Consider the following 9,910-nt stretch of genomic DNA (forward strand, 5'->3'; position numbering starts at 1 on the left):
TGCACCGTTCTCGATCTGCGCTGGAGCAGCGATTGTATATGGAGGGGCATACCTGTCTTTTGATGTAACTTAACCAATCTCTATGATATTCATGGCATCTACTATGGTAACTCTGAGTCTGGAATACACATGAATGAAGCAAGAGGTGTTCTGTGCCTGTGTACTGTGTACTTCCTTCTCTTGTCATTCTATATGTTGATGTTCATATAATATAGTTGCGGGTAATCATTCCCGTAATGCATATTGCTCCAATGCGGGCAATAGCCATTACACCTATTTTCTCAGGCTCATTCAAAACTTGTATGCATGTGAGTAGCATCCTGCAGGTCTTATATAACATTGCACAGGAGATATCTAACAGACTCTTGAAGAATGACATGGCGCCCGTTAGGGTTTTCAGCATGTATTCCTTTGTCGCTTGGCCTCTCTCTGGAGCTTGTAGCCTCGGAAAGTTGAGCCAAGTTGGCCTCTTCTTCTATAGTGCTTCATGCGCTTGCCATGTCCTTACTCTGGGTATAGGACAGAATTTTGGATCTCTTTGTAGGGTTGCAGGTGCTCTTGTGAACAGAATCAGGTATCTCAGATTCTTTTTCAGCCAGCTTAACCTCCACTTTGGGTGGTCTTTATCTTCGCCATCTTCTTGCATATCCTTGTAAAACCTTTCTTTTATCTATAATAGTTCTACTTTAATGAGAGGCTACGGCAGGGATTGTTGGTGCCTTTGAGCATTGATCTAATGGGGAGTGAGTTGAGTGACGTTGATAGAGTGGAAAACTCTCAAGTCCCAATCCATAGCAGCCTTCCACTGCTCATCCACCTCTAAGGTGATCTTCTCCTTTAGTGCGTCTTCTTTATCTTTTGACAGCTGGACCATTGGCACTATATCTGCATGTGTGATGTGAATCTGAAAATCTTCATCACCACTCGGCTGTACTGTGGACTGCGTCTCAAACTGAGCAAATGAGATCGAGGGTTTGTCTATTTGTGGCGGCTCTGAAGTGCCTGCCTCTTCCTACATATCTAACTTTCCATCTCTGAGGAGTTGATTTATCCGCTTGAGTTCTGCTATCTCCTTTAGGAGCTCCTCTTCTCTTTGAGCCCGCATCAGTGCCAGGTCCCTCCGCTGTGACTATTCAAGATTTAGTTTTAGTTCTAGGTCTTTGTTTTCTTTTCAAGTGCCTTGTACACTTCATCAGTTCCCTTGGTCGAGGCCATGATTGGGTTTTCTCTAATTTGCCGTAAGAAAATGGCGTGATCATTGATTCTCTGTTTAGAATATTGCAAAGAAGCATTGGCAACATCTAACTGCACTTGAATTTTTTGAGCTGACAGAGAGGTCGTAAGAAGTTCATTTGTGACTTCTGTCAGTTGCTCGTCTTTTACCTTGAAGGCATTAGATAATTTGGTGAGGAGATCACCTAGCTCCTCCATTTCTTTTTGTTGTTTATCTCTAGCTATCTGATGCTCATCCGCTTTTGCCTTCAGCTGTTGCACTTGCCTTTGGAGATCAGTGATGGTAATCATCCTGTCTTCTAGCTCTCCTTGAAGAGCGTTGATCACCATTTCCACTTCCTTCGCCTTTGTGTTGTGGTTCAAATCTACTGAACAAAGTCTCTCCATCATTTCCTGCATCAGACGTGCATAGTCATTGACCTATATTATAACTTCATCATTTGTCTGTCACTCCTCCTGTCGTGCCAGTTGGGATGTGCCTGCAGCCTCGTGTGTTGCTTCTTGCTGCATCATAATTGTTCGTGGTTCTTGTGTGGAGGTAGATGGTCGATCTTCTTCTTGGCCATCCTGAGGCTTTGATGCCTCGATAGTTTCTCGCTGAGTAGAAGTGGATGGTGTTGTCTCAACCCTTGTTGTCTCTTCAGGTGCCGGCCTTTCTTCCTTCTCTGGCTCGGGCTCCATCTCATGTGCAGTGGTAGGCTCTTTTTTGGCGTTTGCTTCCTTATCAGTTTCTTGTTCCAATCGACTTGTCTTTTCCTCTTCCGGATTTTGAGTCTCTTCTACTACATTCTCCTGTTCCGAATCTGCTTCTTTTTCTTTGTGTCCGTTGGGGTGGTCAGCTTGTGTAGATGTTGTTCGTTGAGTAGACTTAAAATCTTTCTCTTTTTCAAGCTCTGCTTCTTCATTGGTATCCTTGCCTACACGTGATGGTGGTGGGCTAGGCATGGGATGGTCTTATTGTTCCGGAGGCAGTGAGGTGGGTCGGGGAGATCCATGGCTTTGCTCTTGTGTATCTGTTTCCTCAGCTTTCTTTGCAGCTTCTTTTGTCTCTTTCAGCTTGTGGAGAGAGTTTTGCTGCCAAAATCCATGTATTCTGATCAAGGGCAGGTGGTAGGTTGTCGGCCAAGCAAATGGAATGGTACGCTATTCTAGTCAACATCTCTTGCGTGCCATAGTATGTGATTCTGCCTTCCTTCCTGGTGCCCTTCAAGGTTGTCAAGACATATTGTGTGTGGTCCACAGGCTGCCTTGTTGTCGACTTAAGAACCTAAGTGAAGGTGGTGGCCATGGCGTGATTTGGTGTAGTGTACCTCGGTGGCTTTTTTGCCAGAAAATGCAAGTGTTGATGGTACAAACCGGATGGCTCTTCCACCTGTTTGTGGATAAGATTGGTGAATGTAGCTACGGCTGTCTCCTTGGTAAATGTGCCTGTAGTTTTCCTGTCTCTTGCCCACATGGTCATTCCTTCAATGGGAAATCTGAGTGCCACTGCCACTATCTCTTTTGTGATTACTACCTCGACCTTGTTCCCAATGGTGTCGGATATTTTTGCGGTTTCGTCCTCTTTGATGGTGGATAGAATCTCAAAGCTTTCTGAAAGTCCACTCCGCAAGGCTCTTGTTCGTAGAAATGCCTGAGCCCCAACCTGCAGTTAGCCTCTTTGGTCTCTGGCTTGGCAGCTACATCATAGACCTCTTTAGGCAGGAGTTGCAACTCCACCTGATGTCCCTCTTCACTCCTGAACCTGCCAGTGAAGGCCATGGTGTGGTGTTCTTCCAGCTATTCTCTAGAAAGGTAAGATGCCTTTGCTGCTTTGACCTACTCGGGGTCTAGTTTATACGCAGGTATGTCTTGTAGTTTCTCTTTCTTGTTTAGCTTCTTCTTGGCCCTCTCTGCTGCTTGCATTGCTCCTATTCAGTGAATAGAGTGCAAAGTTAGCAGATTTGTCAGACTTTTCTCTGGAATGTCCTTTTAGATTGAATTGCTGACAACTTGGTCCAAATTGCTTCAAATCAATTTTTGAACAAGCAAAGATGTATAAATCCTGTAAGGAGCAAACTGTATGGTCAAAACAAAAATTTGCAACCAAAGTAAATAATTGCAATTATTTACAACTGAGAAAAATTTCCAACTTTTTGAAAACTTGACTTTATAGGCTTGAAGTTATACCCAATACATGCTCTGAGTGAATTATGGGCTCATTTGGATGCACAGGGTGAGAATGGTACCAGTATTTGGATTTTGGTCTCTGAAATAGTAGATATAAAGAAAATTTGAGATTTTGAACTCCAAATTGATTCAAAGTTGGCTAGTGGGTTTATCATAACATGTACTTTGGATTATGGCAAAATATCAAAATTCCCCAATTTTGACCAAAAAGTAAATACTCGTGATTATTAACTTTTCTTTCAAAATTGATATTTTTTTGGTACAAATTGGTTCTAGGCATAGTATAGACCTTGGGTATGAGATCTGAGGTGATTTGGATCAAGAAAAGTTGTTCATAGCCCAAATTTTGGCTTGAAAAGACTTCTTTGCATTTTTTTGGTAATTTTACAAGTAATGGGTGGTCATTTTGGCTCATACTTGATTTTTGGCATGTAATAGGTGTGTACACATGATAGGTGAGATGATTTGACAATTTCCAAGAAAAACTGATGCAAAAATAAATAATCGTGATTATTAACTTCAGTGACAAAAACTTTGCAAAACCCACAAATTTTAACCTAGACATGTTTCATAAACCTAATACAAGTCCTAAATTGAATTTGGTCAAGTTTGGTCATGCCGGCATCACTTTGTGCTTTGTCGACTCTGAAATCACCCTTTCTAGTGACTACTCTGTCTGTTGGGTTGGTCGGTCAACTTTGAGGCTTTGGACTTGTCTGTAACGTAGTCGTGAAGCAATCTGTCCAATTTTGGCTCATTTGGAGTCAGTTTGGCCTCGTATGTCGATTTTGATGTTTTGTAACCTTCGAGCTATTTTCTGCTTTTCGAGGGCTTTGATTGATGGATTTCACCAAACAATCATATACATTATATATGGACCTCATTAGCAAGCCATCTGTGGAGTCAAGTCGGAATTCTGGCATTTGCCAAAAACCTAACTTTTCTACTGGGGACCCCCTTGACCCCAGTCGAGTGGTCATTTTATGGTATAGAAAAGTTCTATTATGTTAGGTCATGCTATGGTTCAAATCCCATCCAATTTGGTCGAGCTGGCAGGCCGCTATGGTCAGTTTTAGGTCGTAGGTCTTGTGCATTGCTCGTTTTCTAGGGTTTTTTATAAGGCTTTAGACTAGCTACCAACTGTACAAAATGGATCATTATCGAGTAAAGAACTTACCCCTCATGTCTCGTGTGAGACGGCGCTTAAAATGGTCAACTATGGGCTCCGAAAAAATCGCTCAAAAGAGGCCGAAATCTCTCTCTACAAGGGCTTCAAGTGGAAATGAAGTGGTTTTAGCCTACCTCGGATATCTATACCCGGACTTCGCAAACCAAATTTCCCCAGATTCCCCCATTAGTCCTACTAGGCCATGAAATCTATGTTAGACTCAAAAATTTCCCTGATCAGATTCCTGTAGCTCATTCTGCAAGAATTTCGCAAAAGTAGGCGTGGCCGCCTAATTTAGACTTCTCGCTTCCATCTTTTGATTTCATTGAAAATTTTTGTGCTTGTCCGGCTTGTCTTTCTGATCACGATTTTGTCTTCCATTTTTCCATCTTAGCTTCCTTGCTATTTATTATTCATTTTGACCTGTTCATTTGAAAAAATCAAAGAAAATAGCAAAATGCTCTCAAAAAGTAAAGTAAAAATTTAATAATTAAGAAAATCCCTTGAAAAGAATAGCTTTATTGGTTTTGTTGGATTTCTTCATTTTTTTAATAATTAAGAAAATCCCTTGAAAAGAATAGCTTTATTGGTTTTGTTGGATTTCTTTTATCATTTTTGTCAACAAAAATGATAAAAGATACCCAAAAAAGGACTATTTTTTATGATTTATTGATAGTATGTACACTATTTACACTCATCGGAAAGATATTATCAGTGAATTTTCCCTTGATGATGAGTTATAAGGGCATTATTAGGTAATTTTGCAAAAAAACACACGTTACCATGGAACGTTTCCTCCCTCTTCAAACATTGCCCTTAATTACCAAGTACTTAGTGCCCTTCCATCCCTCCTAGATGGCGTACTCTGGGATGACTGTGTGCATGGGTTGAACATTTGTGTCTATGCAAAGCCATGATTGGCTCTACTATGATATGAAGATCAATGAAATTCAAACCAATATGTTGTGCAAGAGTTGGGTCTTGAGTAGTTAACTCAAGGGTTCCCGATGTCGAGGTTTGCTGCTGATGTCTTCCAAAGAGCAAATCTTGTAGCTTTTGTGCTCTCTGTTTGATTGTACCCTTAGGGTGCTTTAGCACTTTGATTGCTTGAGCTGTTGGTATCACTTTTGATTGTTGTCGAGCTTTTTCTCCCCATTGGTAGCTCAGTCGGCTTGGGGTTGCATGGTGTGGTGGAGTCTGTTGAGACTTAACTCGCCATTGCTTGATTGGTTTCACCGGTTGTGGAGAAGATAAGTGCTCTTTTTTCTTCCAAACCATTTTCATGCTAGGTTCCTTGCTCGAAGATGCTCGATTCTGTGTTCAAACCCTTGGAACCTTCTTTTGTTTCGTCGGCGGTGAAGTTTTAGGCACCCAGATCTGATTCGGATTATCCATAAGCTATGCTTTTGGTACCCAAATTTTCCTGACTCCTTGCATGCTACATGTAGCATTTGATTATCGAGGGGATGGAGAAGATTGGCTTCGCGGATTGGTCTATTGATTGCTTCTTTTCCATTCCTCCTTGCTTGGTGCAATTGGAAAGATGAGTTGCCCTCCTTTAGGTGATAGCTTTATTTGATTCGTATCCCAATCTGGTAATGCTTTGTATGTATGCATCCAAGGAATTCCAAGAATCAATGGCCATGCCCTTTCAACCTTGGGTGGCCACTTAATTCAAGAGAACCAGATTTGGGCATACATATCGACCAAGGCATTGCCTCCATGACATCATTTCCCAATATCCCTTGACTACGAATATCACGGTGAATTATGCTTCCACCTTGTGTGTTGAATGCCACCACAACCTTCGGGATGCAAGTATCAGTGATTGCATTTGATGAAAGACCTTCCCTTGCATTTGGTTAAAACAGCTGACGTTTCTAAGCTGCAACCCTTTTGGCATAATACGCAATCATTGCATTCCAAAACCTAGAAGGAAGACAAAAACTCATAGCTGAGACACGAACCGGGCCGACCGGTTCAGTACGGAACCGGCCTCTCGGTGAATCTTTAACGGCCAATATCTTGGCAACCGGAACTGTGATCACTCATCTAAAAAGACAGACCTACTCCACAAAGTGAGCACTTCGAGCCCCTGCATTCATTTCATTTATGTCCCCTCAACTCCAATTGCCCAATCCGGTACGGATCTGCAATCGACTTAAACTTCAAACTGCCATAACTTTTTCATCGTAGCTCCAATCGATGAGCCGTAAAGACAAAACGGTAGAGCACTTCGACCATTGCAATTCTAGATCATAAACTCACATATGTGCTCACTTAAATCATAGATGTTTTTAGCATCATTAAGACATGTGTTGGCCCATTTAGCCGCATTTGACATACATTCAGCATTAAACTTGGCCTATTATTAGGTCCTAGTCACTAACCATTAATAAAGTAAGCTCCAAATAAGCTTGATGTGAATTTTTTTGGCATCTTTCTAAGCATGGGAGTGAAGGTGCATGACATCCACCCCCTCTGAACCTTCACAGCCTCTGGTCTGTGCCAACTGCACTTCAATCTGCACCTGCTACAGGTACCTTTAGCTTTTTTCCATCATCAGACTCATGCAACTGGTAAACATATGAAAAATGAAATAAGACTTATACCCTATCATCAATATTGTAGCTTAATTATTAGGTAGCTGCCCATCAAAAATCTTTGAATTGCATCTGCCGTATCTTCAAAGAATTAAATTAAATAGATAACATGTTTAGTGAACCCTGCCAGACTCAAGTTCTTCAGTTAATGATGCACACGGCTTGACCATTAAGCTCGTTTTAAGGAACCCTGTCAAGCACAAGTATGCCTTACTCTGTCTACACACGGAATGGCCGTCAAGTCCTTTACCTTAAGTTCTGGTAGCAAAACAAACTCAAAAGATGTGAAGATACTTCATCAATTGTCCAAAGAAGTCAACTGGAAGCCAGCCATGTAATCTTATTGAACGCATAATCAAAAACTCTTCTGACTTAGCATAGATCTAGAAAAAAAAACCTTGTGCCATGCAACCTGCTACAACAGATAACTGGTACTCTTCAAATCTGCAATTGGCACTTTAGTAGTCCCCAGGATCAAACAAGAAACCAATGACTTTCCCTATTGTGAGCATTCCTTTAAAAAATTTGTACCATCCTCCAGGATCATAGGGACAATACAAGAATTTCCAATCATCACAGAATAAACATAAATTATCCCACAAATCTTCATGAACACCGCCTGGATCATATGGCATATAAAGTAACTGACAGCAATCATAGCTAGCATGATAACCTCCTGGGTCATAAGGTAGTAGAAGATCATATTTCAAGTATATTGCCTCTCCACAAACTTTCTCATAGCATAGCAACAAAAAGTCCCAAATTCCCATTATAGCAAAACCCAGAGGTAAAATGAATTCAATCACTATGGTTTCCAAAATATCAATCTGCATTTGTGAGTCATTGAATGCCATCACTTCATTTGATAACACAAACACTGCATGTATGCCTTCTCAGTAGGCACAAACTCCTCTAGAGCCTCATCCAAAAGAAACGTAAGCTCTTTATCATATGTTGCAAGATGTTCTTCACTATTCTTGCCACTAGGAACTCGAAATTCCTCTAGTGCATCATCAAGCAGATCCATAAGGTCCATATCTTCCTCCTTGGAAGAACCACCTAGTTTGTGAGTGGTATCACAAGAAACCTCATCGCTTGTTTCATACATAGGATTGAATTGTTCTGGCAGCTTCACATTCCCATTCAAATATCTTTCCACTTCAATAGCACAAGTCTCAACGTGCATTACAAAGATAGCATCAATTGCTTTTTCCATATCATCATCATAGAAAACCCTGACACATGTAGCAGTCATAGACTGATCATCATCATGCACCCCCTCTAAATATGCATCTCCATAATCATAATCATAATCTTTGTCTGGGTTTACATCAAATGCATATGGATCAGTATCAAATACATCTGCATCATCACCAGTGTCTTGAAATGCAGCCATAGACATAAAACCCTCTTGCATAGCATTAGCTAAAACAATTGCTTTTGCATGTATTGTTGCATAAGCATTCTCTTCATGGTCTACACCCAAAGAGCACTCCAAATGGGCATCTACATCACATATTGACTCTGACAAACAAACATGTTGCTTGATCATTGTTAGTGGCTATCCTTGCATGCATAGCATGCATTGGCTCTGAGAAACCTGTTTCCTCATTTATTTCACTTTGAGAGGATATGACTACATCCACAAAGTCACATTTTCTTTGAAATAAATAAGTCAATCCCAATCGAGCATAAGTTGTATCCACCATGAAATCATCACTTGCATGCAACAATGATTTGTCTTCCAGAAGACATGCATCGGTAACAACTTCTAGCTTAGCTCGGATAGAACTCTGACCACATGTACGACATGCTTTTTGCATTAAAATAGATGGCTCCTCATCTTGTGTGCTTTCAATCTGTTGAAGCTCTAGGTCTTCACTAAATAAGAACCCCTGTATGATTGCTTCTGCAAAAGCATCCCAATTGTCTGCACGAGTTCTTGCAAGAACTTGAATTTGATCCTTAATATGATCACACACAAGCTGCTCAAATTCTGCAATCATCTAAACGTCTGGCACTTTTTGACGCTTCATTTTCTACTCGTAACACTCTAGGTAACCTTTTGGATCATATTCACCATCAAAGATTGATCTCTCATCGTATACTGCATCCAATGCTGCATTCAAAGCTTCTTTTATCTGCTCCTTTGTCATCATGGCTTCTACTTCAATCACTACTCCTTGCATCACTTGCATCATCTTGGAAAAATTTGGAACTCCTGACTCGCCACCCATCAAAAACATGTGTGATGAATTCTTCAAATAATCTCTTTACCTTCTCTGGGATCTCCATCTGCATCTCCCTTAATTCAAGAGAACCACATTTGGGCGTACATATCAAACAAGGCATTGCCTCCATGACATCATTTCCCAACATCCCTTGACTAGGAATATCACGGTGAATTCTGCTGCCACCTTGTGTGTCGAACGCCACCACAACCTTCACGATGCAAGTATCAGTGATTGCTTTTGGTGAAAGACCTTCCCTCGCATTTGGTTAAAACAATCGGCGTTTCTAAGCCGCAGCCCTTTTGCCATAATCCGTAGTCATGGCATTCCAAAACGTAGACGGAAGATAAAAACTCCCAGCTGAGACACCAACTGAGCCGTCCGGTCTAGTATGGAATCGGCCCCAGGTGAATCTTTAACAGCCAATATCTTGGCGACCAAAACTCTGATCACTGATCTGTAGAGACAGACACGCTCCACAAAGTGAGCACTTTAGGCCCTTGCAT

General features: G+C 41.2%; 1 pseudogene; it reads right to left on the minus strand.

Annotated features, from left to right (window-relative positions):
- Positions 1-8,026: 8,026 nt before the first annotated feature.
- Positions 8,027-8,996, minus strand: LOC147420234 (uncharacterized; annotated as a pseudogene).
- Between the last annotated feature and the right edge of the window lie 914 nt (positions 8,997-9,910).

The sequence above is a fragment of the Adiantum capillus-veneris genome, chromosome 28 (assembly GCF_014529385.1).
Source record: "Adiantum capillus-veneris isolate H3 chromosome 28, ASM1452938v2, whole genome shotgun sequence".
In the NCBI taxonomy this organism is placed as follows: domain Eukaryota; kingdom Viridiplantae; phylum Streptophyta; class Polypodiopsida; order Polypodiales; family Pteridaceae; genus Adiantum; species Adiantum capillus-veneris.